Source organism: Bos grunniens, chromosome 15 (genome assembly GCF_055505025.1).
Source record: "Bos grunniens cultivar Pamir isolate PY7600 chromosome 15, Bosgru_T2T1.0, whole genome shotgun sequence".
NCBI classification, from domain to species: domain Eukaryota; kingdom Metazoa; phylum Chordata; class Mammalia; order Artiodactyla; family Bovidae; genus Bos; species Bos grunniens.
The window spans coordinates 71,032,921-71,055,339 of NC_141179.1; the positions used below are offsets into that span (position 1 = coordinate 71,032,921).

Genomic DNA, 22,419 nt, shown 5'->3' on the forward strand with positions numbered 1-22,419 from the left:
ACTGCTTTTCCCTGGCATCATTTCTCCTGGTCTAGCAGTCTGCAGGGCAAGGCATAGAAGAGGGCTCAGCCACTTCTCCCGAGGAGACAAATGAGTCTTGAATGTGAGCACTTACAGTATTAATTATGAAATCGTCTATTTACTTTTTCATCCTTCTTTACAAATCATTCTAAAAATAATATCATTTAAACACTGATTCACTTGCTGTGCCCAAGTGAACTCCCCAGGGAAATCCTAGCCACTGTAATATTTGAAAATGCACCTCTGAATTAGCAAGCCTTGCACAAACTCTACTGGCAAATTCAATCATCTGCCACTGGGTATTGTTATTTGTGGTTCCTTTAAAGAACCAGAGTTCGCTAGCCTTCATTTCCATTCAGGCTGAAATGACATGAATAAGCCGTGAGTTTAGCAGCAGTGCCTCCGTTAATATCAGTATACAATAAAGAGCCATACCGTATAATAAAAACAAAAGCTCCAAATGATATCTGAAAAGCCTTTAAGAGCAGAATAAACGCTCCACTGATTCTTTCCTCTCCTCTTCTCATCAAGACTCTTTTAAACAAGAGAGTATAGGCTGTGTTGGCATTTACATTCAGGTGCAAGAAAAAAGTTGAGGGGATGTAATAGATTTAATTAGTTCCATAATTCCTGGATTTTCCTAACCAAATGAGGTAGTGTGTTACTAAAAGTAGAAGTTAGTAATTCTTTATTAGAAGCACCACCACCTCATGTTGATGAAAACAACTACAAAGAGACATGGAATTTTAAATCTTTGGATTCTACAAATAGAATGAGAATAATTGGGGCTCCTGGAAGAAAGCCATAAAGAAGACTCCATGAAGGAAAAAGAACTATTATGAAACAGCATCTCACTCGGAAATGGGAACGCTGATGCTAGATTTTAGACCAAAGTTCCATGCACTAAAAATGGAAGCAGTTCATGTGATTCCAAACTGTGTGGAAGTGATGTCTGGATGCCTTCTAGCTAAATGAGTGAAATTCCCCCACAGAAACCCCCCTTCCTGATCTTTGTCACCAAATTGAAGATACAGGAAATTTCAGGTTTGTAAAGTATTGTAATAATAATAGGCTCGAATCACACATTCTATACTGGATTTCCAGCTTTATCACTTGACTATGTGTTTAACGAAGATCAGCTGCACCTTTCATCAGCCTGATTAATCTTTAGATGGGCTTCTTCCTGACTCAAGGACTCTCAGTGACCCTTTTGTTAGAGCATTTATGTTAGAAAACTTGTAATTTTAAATCTCTTCTCTGCCCCTTGGAATATAAATATTTATTAAAGCCTCTGGCCAGTTTTTACCACCCAGGAATGTCTTTCTCAAGGTCCTGGGAACCATCTCTTTGAAATATAATCAACAAAGGAAACAGTACCCCAATCTTCCAATTTCAATGGAAGAGTAGAGACCTAACTTGGCAGGCACCTGGCTCCAAGTTGCAAAATTACCTCCTGTCATAAAGGTATAAGAACTGTTTTTCCTATGCCAATTAGCAAACACAGATGGTCTATGACTTTAATAGCCTCCAGTACTTTTTCATTAGTACACAGCAGCCCTTAAAAAAGTCCTACCTCTTCTTCTTCAGTGAAACTGAGTTCAGTTTGGTTGTGGCCTCTGTTCCTTACTGTAATAGCCTTAAAGTCTTCCTTGCCTGTTTGACTTTGGCCAGTGAGTGCAATTTTTGCTTTGACATCTTTATCATGCCCATACCAGAAGCTTTCTGATGATGGGGAAGGGTCCCAGAACCTCCCTAGGCAGCCATTCCTTGTTTGATCATCCCTGACATTAGACAGCTCTCCCTTACATTATTCATTATTACATTATAAATTCTATCCAACAACACTGGGTCTGCCCTTGGGGCCCCTGTGGAAGTTCCTGGTATTGTACAAATCCTACAAAGATCTAAGAAAAATGTCTATTTTCTAGGTCTAGCCCTCCTAGAACCTTCACAGAGGGCTCTGAGCCTTAGGACTGGAGTTTGGCTTTGGCAAAGGATTTTCTCTAAGGGAATGTCTGAGGTGCCTCCAGATCCAGAAGAGGTAAATGGATGGGTTTTGTTTCACCTCAGAAAGCTATCAGTGCAATAATTCAGGACACAACCCACAGATCAGGAGTCATCAGAATGACTTTCTTACAGCTTTCAGTAATGCTTTTTTTCCTTAAAGTTGCATACTTTTTTAAGTTATTTTTTAACTGGAGGATAATTGCTTTACAGTATTGTGTTGGTTTCTGCTGTACAACTCAAATCAGTCATATATATATATGCATACATGCTAAGTCAATTTAGTCATGTCCAACTCTTTGCAACCCCATGGACTGTAGCCCACTAGGCTCCTCTGTCCACGGGATTCTCCAGGCAAGAATACTGGAATGGGTTGCCAAGCCCTCCTCCAGGGGTGGGTGGATACACACACACACACACACACACACACACACACACACACACACACGCATGCGCATAGAGATGAATCTCCTCTCTCTTGAGCCTTCCTCTCCTTTCCTATCTCACCCCTGATGAACCTAGAACCTGTTATACAGAGTGAATTAAGTCAGAAAGAGAAAAAACAAGTATCGTACACTAACACACACACACACACGCGCACACACACACACAGGGTAGATCGACAAAGCAGCACTGACATGTATACGTTATCATACATAGAATAGATAGCTAGTGGGAAGCTACTGAATAACACAGGGAGCCCAATCTGGTGCTCAGTAATGCTGTCTTAACTCCATACATAAAAGGAATCTAGCTGAAATTTGAGTAACCCAGGGTAAATATACCAAGGTTCCTTGGTGTTTTTGTCACCTAAAACTGTCAAAGAAAGAAATTGCACATTCAATTTGGAGAGTGAGAAAGACAATAGCTGATAAATTCTTTGCTAGACTATAGTCAAAATCTTTACAGTTCATAAAATTTGTTGTTCTTTTATTCTATTTCTCCCCCTGTGGACTTTGTAATACATAATTACATATTTACCCTTCCTCCTTAATTACTGGAAGCTTCCACACATTAAGGTCTAGGAATTTCCCAATTCTGGATATTTTCCTACATTCTCACTTCTATCAAAATTTATTAATCTAGACAAATATCATATGATACTATTTACATGAGGAATCTAGAAAAATTAACTTATTTACAAAACAGAAATGGACCCACAGACACAGAAAACAAACTATGGTTACCAAAGAGGAAATTGGGGAAGACATAAAATTAGGATTTGAGGATTAACAGATACCCACTACCATATGTAAAATAGAAGACCTGATGTATAGCACAGGGAACTATCATCAATACCTTGCAATAACCTATAATGGAAAATAATTTGAAAAAGAGCAAATACATATATATATGATATGTGTGTGTGTATATATATATATATAAAATGTATAACTGAATCACTTTGCTCTACACCTGAAACATTGTCAATCAACTCTGTGCCAATAATAAAGGAAATAAGAGATTAAAACGTTATTCAAAACTTATTAATCTAATACCCCATTGTATCAGGCATGGTTTACTATTAAGCAACCAATCAAACAAGCAGCCAATCAAGTTTTCTTATTTAACTAAGCAGGTTCACCATCAAAGAAAATACTGTAAGTCACAGTGTGGTAATAGTTGATCTTAAGGGTCACACTGAGGGAAGGATGAAACCACAGCCTCATTAAGTGACTTCTTCTTTCTGAAGGATTTGACATTCATAATCCCTACTGCTTCTCCATCATCCCCTTCTGTTCAAATGTAATCTTTTTATTTTCATAACCTATATAGAACTTTGTCTCTCTCTCTTATCAAGTATGCTTGCAAATTAATTTTATTGTACTGTGTAGTGATGCTAGCTTCTCTTAGGCCTAGAACTCCTCAAGGGCAAAGCTATTTATCTTTATACGCCCATAATAACCAACACAGCACCTGCCACATAGTGTAACCCAATAAATATATTTAAAGGTGCAAAAATTGAGAAAATTAATTAAGGAAATCAACCCTACCGTGATGTGAGACAGAGGAAGGAAGTATTATTTATTGCCATTCTTCAGGGAGTACTCAGTGCTCAATATGGGAGACCATCCTTCCTGAGTAGTGAATGTACAATCTATTATGGTGACTTTGAGTGTCCAATCACACCTGAGGTTCCAGAATCCCTGTCTGTTGGAGATGTGTGTCAATTCTGGCTATTTAAAGAGACAGACTAGAGGCAGCATACATCATGATTGTGCTGTTTTAATATGTGCGTGCACATGGATGGTTGTGTGTAGGGGCAAGGGCCAAACTTGCATGTCACTAATTCTCATTCTGTTCTAAACACACAGAACCCACGTAATCATCACCTTTGGCTCTAGGCAGAATGACTTCTCTGTTTTAGATATCCAATAAGAAGTATAAATCTGGGGCAAAGGCAATACTGCCTGCACTCACTAATAAACAAGTAAACAAACAAAACTCTAGACAGGTCCTTCCCTTGAAATAAACAGTGGTGGCAATCCTCTATATTATACAGCTTGGTCTCTCAGCCCTGAAATAGCTTCAACTCCAGAAAGAAAGCCCATGTTTGTGAACCCATCACCCAAGCCCTCATCAATCTCAGTTCATTATACAAAATTGTTGGTGAGGCTGAAATGGTTTCTTATTTTCCATTTTATGTTCTCACTGATGGATTCATCAGGAGGTAGAAACGAGAAGTTTGAATAAAGAACATAAACACAGTTGCTTTCTGGACTGTGGGAAAGTAAGAATCTGGCACAGTGGTACATATAGCCAGATTCCATGGTTTTCCAGGATTAGAGAATCAAGGGATTGGTGAGAACTGCTTTTCTGGTATTTAAAATATCCTTCATTCCCTAAAAAATAAGAATGTTAATTAATCCATTAGTCATACCAGATAGCATTATGGCCAGATTTTATCAGTGAAGTTTATAGTCACGGGTTCATCCAAGCTCCTGCTCATCTTAGGTAATTCATGACTCATTGAGGATTTTTGTGTCCTTGATTCCCACTCAGATGAAGAACAAGAACCATAGGGGGAAAAAAAAAAGACTTAAACTTTATAAAGGTAGCATTATATCCGGTCCCATAGCACCCTTTACCTATGGCAGTCAGAGGCACCCAGCATCCTCGGAACTCTCCCAGTCAAATAATCAAGCTTGCAGGATAGCCGATGCCACTGTTACCTGGCTCTTAACATCTAACAGTGCTATTGGAACATGGGGAAGCTTCTCTTACAGTTCAACATCAATCCATACTCTGGCCTCAGAAACCCCACATGTCTAATCTCTCCTCTATATTGTGTTCAAAGAACTTTGCAAAAACATAAAATCATGACCCTCATGTGCATATAAAAATGTACACATATTCAAGAATTAATTTTGCTTAAATGTTGCCTGGCAGTCCAGTGGTTAAGACTCCACGCTTCCACTGCAAAGGGCATAGGTTTGATCCCAGTCTAGGAAGCAAGATCCCACATGCTGTGTGGTGCAGCCCCCCAAAAAATGTGATGAGGGGACCAAGAAAATGTTTTATGACTTCAAAGTCAAAATAATACAAAATTTTATGGAATAAAGGAAAGTTGAGCTAAATTGCAAATGAAGACAAACTTATTTTTCCACTGGAAGAGCAAAGTCAGTTCTACTGAACAAGACACAATTTGCACATCCATCAGCTCCTTACAATTCATAGGGTGCAAAATAGCTCACAACAATGAACAGGACTGGAATCAAACAGCCAGATTTGTGTGTTATAGATCATGAATAGTTTCCCACCGAAGTACCATTTTTTAAATATGAAAGTTGTCCTAATAATTTTTATGCAATTCTAAATTGCAAAAAAAATGCCCTGAAAACTGAAAGCTATTTTGTATATGTCTGGCATTTATATCTACCTCTTGTGTGAAAACCAATTTGTTTTAGTGCAGATATATTACTATTTTTATTACAAGTATTTCCAGATTCCTCTGGAGGTGTTACATACTATATGCCATATTTACATATTCAGAAATCTGAATTCTTAAACCCTTTAGATTCCTAGTGATGGTGTGCTGGAGTCAGCTTTTGCCTCAGTCAATCATATGCTTTTCTTCCCCACTTCATGTCAGTGATTCCAACTTCATAACTTGAAATTAGCCAAGGTTGGAGTATTTATACAGGAAAATAGGCAAATGCTGTAAATCAGGAATTCTGTGTGTGTGTGTGTGTGTTCTGAGAACTGGTTTTAAATAGTTACCACCATACCACTGCCCCAAGGGGTTCAGATAGGGGATTACATGCCTGCGTCCCAACTTGCATGGTCTATGTGAGAATGAATAAGCTATAGTCCCTGACCTTGAGGAGTTCACAATCCAGTGAGGAACTGTGGTTTCATAAATAAATTTACATATCTATAAATGTAATATTGTTCCATGGTTTATGCTCCTCTCAAAGTGGCTCTTTCATGACAGATTTGTGCCTACTGTCCATTGAGAAATAGATTACACCTGCATGTGTGCGTGCTAAGTCGCTTCAGTCATGTCTGACTCTCTGCAACCCTATGGACCGAAGTCCATTAGGCTCTCCTGTCCATGGGATTCTCCAGGTAAGACTACTGGAGTGGGTTGCCATGTCCTCTCCTGGGGATCTTCCCGACCTAGGGATCAAACCCACATCTCATAGTCTCCTGCACTGACAGGCATATTCTTTACCACTAGTGCCATCTGGGAAGCCTTAGATTACATCTAGATCAACTCAATTCAAGAAATATGCAGGGGCATAAGACCACGAGATGCTTCAAAGGATATACACAGTAAATAACATAGGAGATTTAACTGGAATGTAAAACCACACGTTTTACTGAGTAATAAATTGTGATAAGGGCTAAAAGCTTCCCTTCAAATATTGATGTCTGGAGAGAAACAAATTACATAATTAAAACACAATGTATGAATTTCCTATTTACTTCACACTGTGAACATTAACATTAGTCTTGTCTTTAATGGGAGATTCTTTCATATAATAAGACATATTTCCAAACACTATGTGCCCAGCACTTTGTTAGGTATCAGAGTTTCAACAATAAATAAACGTTGCATTCTGTCCCTTAGGAATTTTGTTCTACTGGAAAAAGATAATATAAACAAATAATCCTGATAATACTCTATCATGCCTGATATAAGTACTAGGCTGAATACAGAGAGAAACAATTGTCTCTGTGAGAAAGAGCTGGGGAAATCATTTCAAAGAGATGGCAGTACCATTAAAGAAGAAGATTTTGTCAGAGAAATGAGGAAGGACATTCTTGTCAGAGGGAACAATATACACAAAATTCAACACACACAAGATAGAGTTCTTTAGGAAAAAATATAGTGAGTTCAGGGGCTTCTCTGGTGGTCCAGTGGTTAGACTTAGCCTTCCAGGGTAGGGGTTCAGGTTAGATCCCTGGTCGGGAAGCTAAGATCCCACATGCCTCATGACCAAAAAACCAAAACATAAAACAGAAGCAATTATTGTAACACATTCAATAAAGACTTTAAAAATGATCAATATTAAAAAAAAATCTTAAAAAATAGATGGGTTCAATAACAGGATGGGGGTTAAGATTTCTGAATATCTTCAAGAAAGGAGACAAATGACCTTACTTTTAAGCTATAAGATACAAGGCTTATCTTGTACGTAAAGATTCTATTAAGCAGAGGAGAATAGGAAAAAATAAAATTTCCTGGCTATACAGGTAGAGAATGCAGAGGTTATAAGCTTCCTGAGCTGACCTGAAGTCTCTAGGGAGTAAGCACTTCGAGGAGAGGAAACATTCCATATTATTCATACTTTAACTTCTGGATGTAACCGAAACATCTCACACATGGCAGACAATCATTAAATAACTGGTGAACTGAAGAAGGGAAAAATCAACACAAAATCATGGTCATTCATGTTCTATTTTTCTTTGCCTGCTGCAGTATGCTATCTGCATTCTCCAAAGTGATGGAATTCTCTCCCCTCTTGGTCTACTTGGTTCTGATCGCTCTTCCTGTTGAATGCATCTCCTACCAGTCTCCCTGTCCATCCTTGGAGCCCTCCTTGTTCTTCCTGAGCACGGCAGGGAAAGCCCCTTCATGATCTTTCCCCTGAGGACGTTTGTATTTCCGTTCTTCCTGCTGGAGTGGCTATCGTGATCACCCGCTCAAAAATAGCGCTCTTATCTCCCAACCCTCTCTAAATCCTTACTATGTTTTACTCACCACGACTTGACATTACATTGCAGGTTTATTTCCCCCATTCATACGCACGCCCCCTAGTGGCTGACACTGTGTATTGCTCTCTCCTAAATTCTCAGCACCTAAATCAGTGCCTGGCACGTGAGGTTCCATAGCAGATTATTAAGTGAGAAGAATAAAGGGAAAATTTGCCCTCTTTGATGATGCTTTTATGAGAAGTTTCCTTGTATCTTTTGAAAACTAACGCTTTATATTAATAAACGTTAATCAAATCAAATCAAATAGAAAAAAAATCACAATTGAATTGTAAAGAGACTTTAAAGGATATGAAAAAATGCTTCATATTATAGGAAGTAAATATATTTTAAACATTTAAGTACTAAGGAAAATCAACAAACTACCAAGAGACAAAATAAAAGGTTCATTTTAAATGTGCTAGCTGTACACAAAAGGCCATCTTCCTCTTCTTCCTTAAAATTTTAGTTCTGGTTTGGAGGCTACACTGAGTTCCAAACACAAGATTGCACTTTCCAGAGTGTTCTCTACCTAGGTATAGTTATATGATTAAATTTGAACTAAATGATATATACATCAAAGTGTCCTATAAGAATACCAAGAATTATGTTTTAAAGGAGTAAATTCAGATTAGAGATGACCTCAAAATTTTCTTCCTCTTATCTTCCTTTCTGCTTCCCAGAATGTGGATATAATGGCTGGAGCTTCAGCAAACCTCAAGGACTATACTTTGATCTTAGGCTGAAAGCCTTGTGCTAAAATATTGGAGCAGAGCCAGAGAAGAAACCTGAATCCCTTATGCCTCTGTATAGCCCTCATACCAACTTTGCATTATTTTCTGACTTTTCTATGAAACAGAATAAGCTTTGTATGCTGAGGTCACTGCAATTTTTAGTTTTTTTCAATGTTCATGAAATTAAGTTCATATTTTATGTAAATATCTTAAAATATCCTTAATAGTATGTTTATTGGCCAGGGGTGCACTTACCAGGTTGGGCAGTAAATGTAGAAAAGATGCTTACCAGACTCAGTAGTGAGTCTGAGTGATCTAAGAAAGTACTGTTGTTGCATTATTGTTCTGACTGCAACTGTTGATATATTCACCACCTGTTTAGGTAAGGACACCTGTCAATTTTCATGACTTCACTAAGTCCTGAATAAATATTAATTAAGCACAATAGCTCTGAAAAACAAACTAAATGCTTCTTATTGTGGATTTAGGAACAAAGTGCTCAGGGTAATTACATGCTTAGATTGGAAACTTCTTGTAGTTTGTGAAAACACACAATTCTTACATGGCCTAAGCAAGATAAACATAAGGAAAATAAAAGAATTATAAGAGCATTACAAAAAAAATCTCTTAATCTACTAGGAAGCTAAACATTTGGGAATTAAAATGATTTGTCATATCTATTCCAGTATGTGCAAAGAGTTACATTGAGGATTTGCTTGCAATGAAAAGGTAATAATAATAATAGCCAATACTTCTAACAATAGCCACTGTGTGTGACATTCTAACAAGCTCTTTAATGTTTTAAATGTAGATTACATGTAGGCTCTTTACAAATGGCCAATGATGAATAAATGTCATAGCAGCCCTATGAGCAGCCCTATCATTATCCTTGTTTTTCTGATGAGCAAGTGGAGGTGCAGAGATGTCATAACTTGCTCAAGGTCCCACATCTAGTAAACACTGAAACCAGGATTGGATTCCAAGCAAGGAAGCCACAGATTCAGTGTGCTTAGCCATCATGCTGTGCTACCACTGCAGGATGGCTGTGAAGAGACCACAGCTCAGGGAGCAGCCACTGAGAAATTCTAGTGAGGTGGCTGAGCTGGCGATAGCACCAACTAAAGGAAACTAGACGATGACACCCGCACCATAGAGAATGAGATTTAAATCTAGAGGTTTAGGCTCTGCATCTTGGAATCAGGATGCCCACAACACCTGCCCTGTTCTGTTGATAAAAGCTGAATGTCCCACAACACTTAAAAGCTAAACTCAACTTAGACCAACCATTCTCAACCCATTTCCCAAAATACCACTGGACTCCTATGTTGAGTAGTGTCTCAAGTAACTTGTTATCATATGTATCTGAGTAGCAAAGTTTGGAAAAAATGTCTTCATTCTTTTTTTCTTAATTTTTGATAGGAAGTTTTAGAGCAGTATAATTGCTTTACAATGTTGTGTTAGTTTCTGCTGTACAGTAAAGTGGATTGGCTGTATGGATCCATATATCCCCTCCCTTTCAAGCCTTTCTTCAACCCCTCCCCCCACCATCCCATCCATCAAGGTCCCCACAAAGCACAGAACTGAGCTCGCTGTGCTATACCGCAGGTTCCCACTAGCTCCCTATTTACACTTGGTAGTCTACATAGGTCACAGCTATTTTCTCAATTTATCCCAACCTCCCCTTCCCCCAACCTGTGTCCACAAGTCCGTTCTCTATGCCTGCTTCTCTCTTCCTCCTCTACAAACAGATGCACCAGTACCAATCTTTTAGACTCCATGTATGTGAGAGTTGGACTATGAAGAACGCTGAGCGCTGAAGAATTGATGCTTTTGAACTGTGGTGTTGGAGAAGACTCTTGCGAGTCCCTTGGACTACAAGGACATCCAACCAGTCCATTCTAAAGGAGATCAGTCCTGGGTGTTCTTTGGAAGGACTGATGCTGAAGCTGAAACTCCAATACTTTGGCCACCTCATGCGAAGAGTTGACTCATTGGAAAAGACCCTGATGCTTGGAGGGATTGGGGACAGGAGGAGAAGGGGACGACAGAGGATGAGATGGCTGGATGGCATCACCGACTCGATGGACATGAGTTTGGGTGAACTCCGGGAGTTGGTGATGGACAGGGAGGCCTGGCGTGCAGTGATTCATGGGGTTGCAAAGTGTCAGACACGGCTGAGTGACTGAACTGAATTGATGTGCATTATAAAATACAGTGTTACAAATGGAGGCTATTCAAGATTGTGCCCAGTCACTGCTATTCTCGTTAACTTTTTAAAAAAATTTCTTCACTGAGTAAGAGCAAAAGGAATGGCATTCTGGCTAATGTGATGAAACTGGGCACTGCCAGAGCCTATGGGGATATGTCCATGAGGATCATGTATGCACAAAAAGTTGGAAGAACTGGTGTAGTGGAAAGAACACCAGACTGAGTCAAGAGGTCAGGAATCTTGGCTCTGCTATTTAATAGCTGAATGACAATAAGCAGATTCTCTTGAACTATGATGACCTCTCTTTGCTGATAGGCAAGAAAAAAAAAAAAAAGGACTGGAACTAGATCAAGCTAGTACACCTTGATCCCCAAGGTCTGCTTCCTCTCCTAAAATCATGATGTTCTGATATCTAAAACTCCCACTCAGAAAGCTGTGAGCAAAGGCAGATCTCACCCCACGTGACGGTTGCAGCATTCAATAAATAAATAATTGAGTTTCCCTGGTAATTGAGCTCAGCTGGTAAAGAATCTGCCTGCAAAACAGGAGACCCCAGTTCGATTTCTGGGTCAGGAGGATCTGCTGGAGAAGGGATGGACTACATACTTTAGTATTCTTGGCTTCCCTGGTGGCTTAGATGATAAAGTATCACTTGCAATGCATCAGACATGGGTTCAATCCCTGGGTTGGGAAGATCCCCTGGAGAAGGGAATAGCTACCCACATCAGTATTCTAGCCTGGAGAATTCCATGGACAGCGGAGCCTGGTGGACTATAGCCCATAGGGTCACAAAGAGTCAGACACAACTGAGTGACTTTCACTCTCTTACTTCTTTTCTACCAACTGTTGCACTGACCAAGCGTCTAATATATGCCAAGTTTTCTGCACTGTGCTTTATATGTGATTTATATGCTTTGTGCTGTGTGCCGTAGTCGTGTCAGACTCTTTGTGACCCTGTGAACTGTAGCCTGCCAGGCTCCTCTCTCCATGGAATTTTCCAGGGAAGAAAACTGGAGCAGGTTGTCATTTCCTGTTCCAGGGGCTCTTTCCGACCCAGCGGTCAAACCTGTGTCCCCTGCATTGACAGGCAGATGTTTTACCACTGCACCACATGAGAGTCCCATGTTTTACACATTCAGTAATATTTATTACAGCTTATGTGGTAGATGACATAATCTCAAAGGAGAAAAAAACGGATCTCAGGAGAATTTAAATCCTCACTCAGGCTCAAACAGCTAGAAAATAGTGAAAAGCCCACAGTTCATTAGTTGGAGTAAAGGGTATTTAAACTTGGACTAAACTCCATGTTATGGACTGAATTGAGTCCATGACCATAAAAATTGATATGTTGACGCCCTAATTCCCAATGTGACTGTTTTTGAATGTGAGGCCTTTGTAGATATAATTAAGGTTAAGTAAGGTCATAAGGGGTCTTCCCTGGTAGCTGAGTGGTAAAGAATCTGCCTGCAACTTAGGAGACCCTGGTTCGATCCCTGGGTCGGGAAGATCCTTTGGAGGAGGGCATGGCAACCCTCTCCAGTGTTCTTGCCTAGGGAATCCCATGGAGAGAGGAGCCTAGCAGGCTACAGTCCATAGGGTCGATACAGAGTTGGACCTGACTGAAGCTACTAAGCAGCAGCAGCAGCAAATTCATAAGGGTGGGGTCCTGATCCTATAGGAACAGTGTCCTTATAAGAAGAATCATACACATTCTCTCCCTCTACCAGGTAAGAACACATGCAGGAAGATGGCCGTTCGCAAGGCAAGAAGACCGCTCTCATCAAAACCCAACATGCTGGTAGCCTGATCGCAAACCTTCAGCCTCCACAACTATGAGAAAATACATTTCTATTGTATAAGCCACCCAGTCCACCAACACCATATACACTAAAATTTTTCTTTGCCATTTTAATTAAGCAATGCATAGTCAGTATATTAAAAACTGTCTGCAAAATAAGCAGAGGAATAGCTGAGGAGTTGGTGAGCTGATATTTTATATTAGATGGCTGTTATTGATGCTTCTTGGAGTTGTGCTGGCATAGCCTGCATGGCCTTACCCCAAAACCCTTGCTACCATCTGCATAGTTAACACTAACTTGGGACTTGCTTGGTCGTCCAGTGGTAAAGAATTCACCTTTCAGGGAAGGGGACAGGACATGGGTTTCATCCCTGGTCAGGGAATTATGATCCCACGTGCCCTGAGGCAACTAAGTCTGAGCACTGCAGCCAGAGAAACCTACACTGCTCAAAGACTTAACACAACCAAAAACAAAATAATAATAATACTAATTCACATGAACTAATAAACATGCCAATGGGTAACAAATGCTTGAACTATCACCCTCCAGGACTACCACCATTCGTGCTATTAATACTCGTTCTGCTGTTTCTATTCTCTGTCCTCCACCCGCATCTCCACATTGAGTCAATCTTTACAAAGGCTTTAACAATCCATCTACAACTAAAATTTCCACACTACCCCCATGATATAAGTATTATATCCTCTTAGGTGGGAAGTTGAGAGAGCTGCCGAGTTACCAATCAGTGGCAAACTTAAAACAATGTCAGGTCCCTATTCAGTGTTCCTGACCTATATCCTCTAAAGGTGCCCATATAGCCACCTTTCTTACTGAGCACTTTCACATCCACTATTTTTTCATGTTTTAAATGTATTTTCCAGATGCCTAATACATTTCAGGATGGCAGGAATTATTTCCAGTTCATGCCAGGAAATTTCAAAACATACTCCACCCAAAAGCCCCCAAAAATCCATACACAGTCAAACTAAATTCAGCCCTGGAAGTCACTGATTAGACACAGATTCCATTAATTGCTATCCAGATAGCTCTTGGAGTTACCATAGTTGTTGAACAATTTTAGGAAAATTCATTAGATTGATTAGTTCAATTAACTCAGAAACCAATGTATTAAAACAAGCAGGAAACCCCTGCTGTGTCCAAGAAATAAATAATAGACACACCCCAGATCTTGACTGCATGTGGGGCCCATGAAAATTTACCCATAAAGTAAAAAAAAAACACTAAGACAGTCTGGGAAAAGACCAAGCTCAGGACTGGTTCAAGAATAAATAAATAAATAAATGAAAGAATTAAGAAACTGCTAGGAAGGCAAAAAGACTAAGGAGAGACCTCAAAGGACAGGAACTTTTTGGCAAGCCCAAAGATCAAAGAACTAAGACAGAAGTTCTTAGTTTTCAAGCATTCAAGAAAACCAAGAGGGAAAAGGTCTATGAGTTGAGAAGCATGGCCTTCTTTGTTCAAAGCTGGTAATGGAATTAATCTTTTTTTTGTGAGCAAATGGACCAAATAAGAAAAATAAGAAGGGGAAGTCCTCTTGTTAAAAGTACGTATTCTTTTAGAACTAATAGATGTTTTTATGTATGGCTGAGTCACTTTGCTGTGTACCCAAAACCATCACAAAATTGTTAATCAGCCGTAAGAATGAAATATTGCCATTTGCAGCAACATGGATGGATATAGAGAGCACTAAACTTATTGAAGTCAGAGAAGACAGCTGCTAATTGTATCACTTATACATGGAATCTAAAAATACAGCTGAATCTTTATACAAAAGAGAGACAGCCTCACAGACATAGAAAACACACAAGGTCCCCGAAGGGGAGCGGGGAGGGAAAGACAAATTTAGAATAGAAGATAACAGACACAAATTACAATACATAAAATAGACAAGCAACAGGGACTTACTATATAGCTCAGGCATTTATATTTCATATCTTGGAATAACTTGAAATAAAATCTGAAAAAAATAACTGAATCACTTTGCTGTAGACCTGAAACTCACATGGAATTATAAATCATTTATACTTCAGTTTTAAAAAGTTACTATTCAGTCGCTGGTCCCTTTAATATATTATCTTGGGGTGCCATTCTCATTATCCATTGTTTTGGGTAAAGTTTTTACTTAAGTATGAAAGTACAGGCTTTATCTCTTTCTCTTTCCCTTGCATTTCATTTAGTTTCAAATGAATGGTATAACTGCTAAAACTACAGATTTATACTATGACTAGAACCCCAGATCCACTGTGACTTTTATATTTGCTGCTAAAACTTACATAATGAAGACAACCCTGGCCATTTTATTTGTGGTGGAGGATGGATGGGTGTTCTTATAGCCATCACAAGCCCTTATGTCCTCAGGGCTAAAATACCCGCAATACTTTCCAAAGTTAGCCAGCCAAAAAGACCAGGACACCAACAGAACACTGATGTCCCTTATTCTCTCCCTGATTTTTCCTATTTTCTGTGAATCAGCATTTACCTAGGAGGTACAAAGTAGCACCTTCCAGGATTTTACTTTCTGTCCCACTGGGTTTCTTTTCCAGAAGGAAGGCAAGGTTTATATGATACCAGATGGATCAATGAATTAGAACAGACCACCTCTCTTCTAAAATGAGACCCATAAGTGGACGATGGTAGACAAAGGAGCAGGGAAACACAAAATGAACATGAAACTTTGAGAAAAGGAGCCAGCAAATTCCCAGAAACTAGAACAAAGATAATATCTTTCTGTGAATATCCTCAGTTATGAAATAAAAAGTGGAAGTGAAAACAAACTGCATCATCAACATGCCTGTCGATGTTCTGCACTAAGTTGTCCTTGGTTACAAGTCGTTCAAGTAATGGGAAGACCTCAGGTTCTTTAGTAGTGAGAGGATATGTGGATAGACAACAAGATGCCAAAGTCAATCTTTTTAAAAACACTGATTACAGGCAGACAGCAGTCTTTACAAGCATCTGAGGAAATCCAGAATCATTTTCAGTTCTGGGGAAGGAAGTCATTAGGAGGTTAATCAATTTTCCTGTTAGCTCATTAATAACAGTATCTGGTTGCATATAATCTGTAAATTATGGAAGTTCAAAATTTAGGAGTGGTGTGGTTGGAAAGACTGAAGGAGCATAAGGTTTAGAAAATCTATTTTATTATACCACATGGAATTAATATGCCAAATAACATCTTCCATTTCCTGCTTACACATGCAGAAACATTGATAAAATGATTAATGATAGCTAGAATTTATGAATAATTCCTCTGTTCTAAGCACTTTGTTGCACGCTTACATGGAACATTTCGTATAATACAGCAACTGTGGAGCATATTTAATATTTATATCCCCATTTTGATTAACGTTTAAAGTTTTTCATTTTTAAAATGGAGGTTAAATATTTTAAAATAATTAATAAAATAATCAGTGTACTATATACTAATTGTCTAGATCCAGGTCCTAAATAAATCTTAAGTGAATGCTAAAAACAAAAATCTCGATTTTATAGCCAAGGAAATGAAGGGCTAGCAAGAATAACTTTTGTAAGAAATAGTTAATTTTTTTTTGTTATTGTTTTTCAGTCACTAAGTCATGTACAACTCTTTTGTGACATCATAGACTATAGGCCCCCAGGCCCATCTGTCCATGAGATTTTCCAGGCAAGAATACTGGAGTGAGTTGCCATTTCCTTCTCCAGGAGATCTTCCCAACCCAGGGGTCGAACCCTTGTCTCCTGCATTTTCTGGTGCATTCTTTACCATTGAGCCACCAGGGAAGCCCTTAAAAAAAACTGAATACAGATAGTAAATAGCAAAACTAGAATGTAAAGATATTATTTTATATATTTTTCATATATCAATAACTGGAGACAGAATATGATGGCAAGAACATATATTTTACAGTTAAAAATGATCTGGATTGAGTACTGGTTCTATTGTGTACTAGTGTGCGTTAAGACATACTTTACATCTCCTTAATTTTCTTATTTTCAAAATACAAGCAATTTTAGATACTTTGCAAGTTTGGTACGCAAATGAAATGATATAATGCATGGATAGTGAGTAGTATATATCTATAAGGAAATAATAACAGACTTTCTTCATTATTTTGTCCATATGATAAATTTACTGAGTATCACTCAAAAATAACAGATAGCATTACTATATTTTCAGACCCTGGCACATAGTGGGCACTCAAACAATATTAATGTCTTTTCTCATTCTTTCTCATCTCTCTTTATGTAACAACTACACGCTCCTGACATAACTATTGAGCCAAACAGATTAAATAAGAAAACAAATTTAAAAAGCAGCAATTTTAAAATACCAAAAATTAATTGAATAAAAATATGACCCTGAATATACATTTTAAAGGGTTTCCCAGGTGGCTCAGTGGTAAAGAATCCACCTGCCAATGCAGGAAATGCAAGAGACCTGGGTTCAGTCCCTGGGTGAAGAAGATCCCCTAGAGTAAGAAATGGCAACCTACTCTAGTATTCTTGTTTGGAAAATTCCATGGACAGAGGAACCTGGTGGGCTACAGTCCATGGCGTCTCAGAGTTGAATGTGACTGAGTGATTGACTGACTGATGGACACTATTTTTAATTAAGATGAACTTTGGATAACTACCCTTACAAAGCAACTAGGATCCTTTTAAAAATAAACTCATAGATAAAGCCAAAATCTAAGATAAAAGTTTGCTATATGGCAGCTAAATGCCAAGAAGGTTAAAAATGTGACAGATATTACAATGAGATGAAATTCAAGACAAATTTCTACCATCCTGTATAGTCTTATGTGATAAAACCTCTAAATTCTAAAATGTTTTGCACTCAGATCTCCTTCTGTGCCACAACCTATAACTCTCATTAATTTTACAGAATTGTCTGCCTATAAAAACTGGCATGTTTTCATCCACAACACGTTTCCATTAGATTTAAATTTTAAAGATAAACTCAGTCAATCCCAAGGGGGAAAACAAATTTGCTGGGGTAAGGAGAGGCCTAAAGAGGGTTGTGGTCATCAGTATTACTCAGCATGGAGGGGAAATGCATGTCCAAGGGTTACTTAGAGAATTGCTGAATATTTAAAGTTCTAGACTCAATTATGAAATAAAAATGTGACCCAGTAAAATATTCTAGCTGACCTACAGGTCCACAAAGGACTTTGGAGTAACCAAGAGGCTCTTGTGAGTTTTCAATCTTAAGTCTTCAGACTAAGAATTTACACATATTCATCCATGCATGCTTGCGTGCTAAGTCACTTCAGTCGTGTCCAACTCTTTGCGACCCTATGGACTGTAGCCCACTGAGATCCTCTGTCCATGGGATTCTCCAAGCAAGAATACTGGAGTGGGTTGCCATGTCCTCCTCCAGGGGATCTTCCTGACCCAGGGATCAAACCTGCATCTTTTATGTCTCCTGCATTGGCAGGTGGGTTCTTTACCACTAACTTCACCTGGGAAGTCCCACATATTCACACACACGTAATTAAAAGTAGTGTAGAGTTCCTGATACCTTATCACATCACCACTTTCTGCCCACATACTCACTCTCTTGCACCTACAGTGGTCTACATTCTTCTTTAAAGACACATAGCAACCACTTGAAGGTCTTAGCAGTTCCCACTTGCTATGTCCAGGAAAATTTTCTTCTAAATATCTGCATGACCTATTCTTTCACCTCTTTTTTCACCAACTGTCTCTTCAAGATGTGTTTTCTTACCACTCTATTTATAATTTCCATTACACCTCTACACCCTGTCCACCTCTTCATATAGGCTCTGAATCCTCAAACTACCTAGACCTTTGCTCTCCAATATGGTAGCTAGTATCCTATGTGTTTAAGCTTACATTTGAATGAGCTAAAGTGAAATAGTATTTATAATTTAGCCCTTCTTTCAAGGGTTTAATAGCCACTTGTGGCCAGTAACTATCATACTGGACAGCAAAGCTATAGCATATCTGATAATGAAGAAATTTCTATAAGACAATGTTGCTCTAAATGTATATATATACACACACACACACACACACACACACACACACTTTATAAAGATTACTTTCATACTCCTGTCTACCAACCTACCCATAAACATCCTAAATTGTAAGCTCTGAAAAAGTCAGTACCTATTGTCTGTTTTGTTGATTGCCTTATTCTCAATACCTAGGATAGTACTTGGTCCAGAGCAGATATTCAATTAATATTTGTTGAGTGAATAAATGGATTAAATCATAACCACTCATTGTGGTCAGTAGTCATGTCTGACTCTTTGCGGACATTACTCTGCCAACAAAGGTCCGTGTAGTCAAGGCTATGGTTTTTCCTGTGGACATGTATGGATGTGAGAGTTGGACTGTGAAGAAGGCTGAGCACCGAAGAATTGATGCTTTTGAACTGTGGTATTGGAGAAGACTCTTGAGAGTCCCTTGGACTGCAAGGAGATCCAACCAGTCCATTCTGAAGGAGATCAGCCCTGGGATTTCTTTGGAGGGAATGATGCTGAAGTTGAAACTCCAGTACTTTGGCCACCTCATGTGAAGAGTTGACTCATTGGAAAAGTCTCTGATGCTGGGAGGGATTGGGGGCAGGAGGAGAAGGGGACGACAGAGGATGAGATGGCTGGATGGCATCACTGACTCAATGGATGTGAGTCTGAGTGAACTCTGGGAGTTGGTGATGGACAGGGAGGCCTGGCGTGCTGCGATTCTTGGGGTCACAAAGAGTCAGACACGACTGAACGACTGAACTGAAGACTGTAGCCTGTCAGGCTCTTCTGTCTGGAATTTTTCAGGCAAGAATACTGGAGTAGGTTGCCACTTCTTACCTCAGGGGATCTTCCTGATCCAGGGATCGAACCCATGTCTCTTGTGTCTCCTACTTTGACAGGCAGATTCTTTATCACTAGTGCCACCCAGAAGCCCAATCATTCATTATTCCCGTTAAAAAAGTCAGAAATTATAGAGTAATTGCATCACTCCTCCTTGGAGGGAATTTTAGCATGTCAAATATCCCTTGGCTGCATTTCACCAGGACCACTTTATATACTGTTTATAATTGTCCAAACACCACTGAATGTTAAATCTTTTAAGACTATGGTTTCCTGTAATCACTTGTCATTTCTGCTGGAGTGAGAATCACTGAAATGTGTCTGGATTTATGACAGAAAAGTCTTTCAACTCCTAAGCCTGCCAAAGACTGTTAAGCATCATAAAAATTTTAGGAATTGAGCATTTCATTTGAATAGGTTTATCATATCCATACCACACCATGGAACGTACATGTAGATTACTGATGGATGGAGACCATTAGTCAGTCTATTTCATTTCATATTTTAAGTACGCATTTGCCCTGTAAAATTCATTTTTTAATTCCTGTTTCTACTTATTAATGAAAGCCTAAGTGTGAGTGATCACGTTCTTCCTTGGGTGACCTTGCAAAGAACAAAAAGGACTCCTGAAACTCTAATTCATTACTGCCAGTACTGTACAGGATCATTTGACAATCCTTATACTAGTCAAAGCAACATCTTTAAAGTTGGATCTAAACTTAAACAGCTCTTGATCTGTAGGTATCAATTTTTTTTTTTAAATTTTGGAGGACTGAGTTTATCATATTTTCTTTACTCTAAACAAAACTTAGCTCAGATGGTAAATAATCTACCTGCAATGCCCAAGACCAGAGTTTGATTTCTGGGTTGGGAAGATCCCCTGCAGGAGGAAATGGAAACCCACTCCAGTCTTCTTGCCTGGAGAATTCCATGTACAGAGGAGCCTGGTGGGCTACAGTCCATAGGGTCTCAAAGAGTCAGAAAGGACCTCACAACAAACACTTCACTTCAAACAAAATGGAACTTCACAGAATATTAAAAAGCACACAAAACAGTTAAATAAAAATACTTAAAAGAAAACTCACACATAATCTCACAACCAGAATATAATATTTGTTAATATTTTGGCATGTTTCTCTGTTGTTTGCTGTCTCCTCCCATCCCTGTTTTTTAAATGCATTCTTAATTCTATGTATCTCTAATTGACTTTCAGCTTTCCTCTCTTAACACTATAATAGCCCTTGGCATTCATGTGTTCAACTGTTGTTACTTTATTTCAAATTGCCCTGACCGGTAATGATTTGTATTTTCTAAGATACAAATTTGAATCACGCAGGGAATGTGAATAATTTAAGCTGATGAATGAGTCTATTAGATTGCCTATAATTTGAACCTCAATGTGGCTCTATTGCTCTGTCTTCATTGCTGGATATGTAACGACTTGCATTCATGGTGAAGCTGTCATCGGGAGGTGGAATACAGTGAAGAGAGCCAGTCACATCTGGGTTCAGATACAACTTCCATCCTTCCACTGAATCTGTGGATATTCACTTAACCAGGCATGATACCAGCATCTGGATAGACAGACAGCTGATTCTGACTAGAGCTTTCTATGCTTCTGGTGTTGTGGTCATTCGATCCTCACAACCAGTATTATCTCTGCTATATTGTTAATAAAATAGACACAAAGTGAAAGCAAATAATTTACAAGTGATGAAGCAATGGCTCTAACTCAGGCATTCTGACTTGTTTCCCTCCTCTTGACCATCATTGCTTCATTGGAAGTACTCGGTCTTGGAAAACTTATTTAACTGCGTTGAGCCTCAGTGTATTTTTCTGTATTAAATAAGATGCAGGGCAACTCAAGATGCCTTCGCACATTTTGAATAATTCATAAGTATTGGCTATTATTATTATCCTCTTAGTAAAAATGTAGACACCTTCGAAGGGAACAGGAAGAATTCCCTGTAGACATCAAGAATTTACTATATATAATCATCATTTTCCTACGGTATTAAAATCTCTTTGTAAGCCTTATTTTAATGACGACAGCATAGCCCACATATGGATGTATTATACACATTTAAACATTTCCTTTACCCCTAGGCATTTATATTGCTTCTGAATTCAGTTTTCACTTAAGCAATGACTAAAGCAAAGGATTTCAGAGACATAATCTATGTACATTCAATAAATATTCATCCATCATCTCCCATGTTAAAAACTCTGTGACAGAAACTTCAGGTACCACAGTAAGGGCTCACAGTGGGTTAAAATGAGTCCACAGGGAAGACGCCAGGCAGTGTTAAACAGGCTGAAAAGAGGGTGGGACCTCATTTACCAGGGAAGACCAAGACCTGTTTTTAGGAGATGATAGAAGAGTTCCAACAAGTTAGAAAATGCAAATAGAGGAGAAAGAGCACAAGGAGTATGGGAAGTGATGGTAAAGGCAGAGGAAGCACTTTGAACAAAAGCTAGACAGTGGCCAAGAATGAGCCCAGTTTCACGGATAGCGAGTGATCACCAGACTGACTGGAGCAAAGACGATGGAGAAAAAGGGTAAAAGATTTAAAAACGAAGATAAAAGAAATTTTAGAAAGTATTTTAAAAGGTAAGTAATA

General features: G+C 38.8%; 1 protein-coding gene and 1 long non-coding RNA gene across 11 annotated transcripts in view; one reads left to right on the plus strand and one right to left on the minus strand.

Moving 5' to 3' along the window:
• LRRC4C (leucine rich repeat containing 4C) overlaps positions 1 to 22,419 on the minus strand; it is a 1,485,185-nt gene that overhangs the window by 83,914 nt on the left and 1,378,852 nt on the right. The window lies entirely within an intron of this gene.
• On the plus strand, positions 1,566 to 11,244 carry LOC147358451 (uncharacterized). The gene is made up of 4 exons (XR_015141677.1): positions 1,566 to 1,691; positions 1,950 to 2,062; positions 6,461 to 6,594; positions 8,907 to 11,244. It is a non-coding gene; the product is annotated as an uncharacterized LOC147358451 (long non-coding RNA).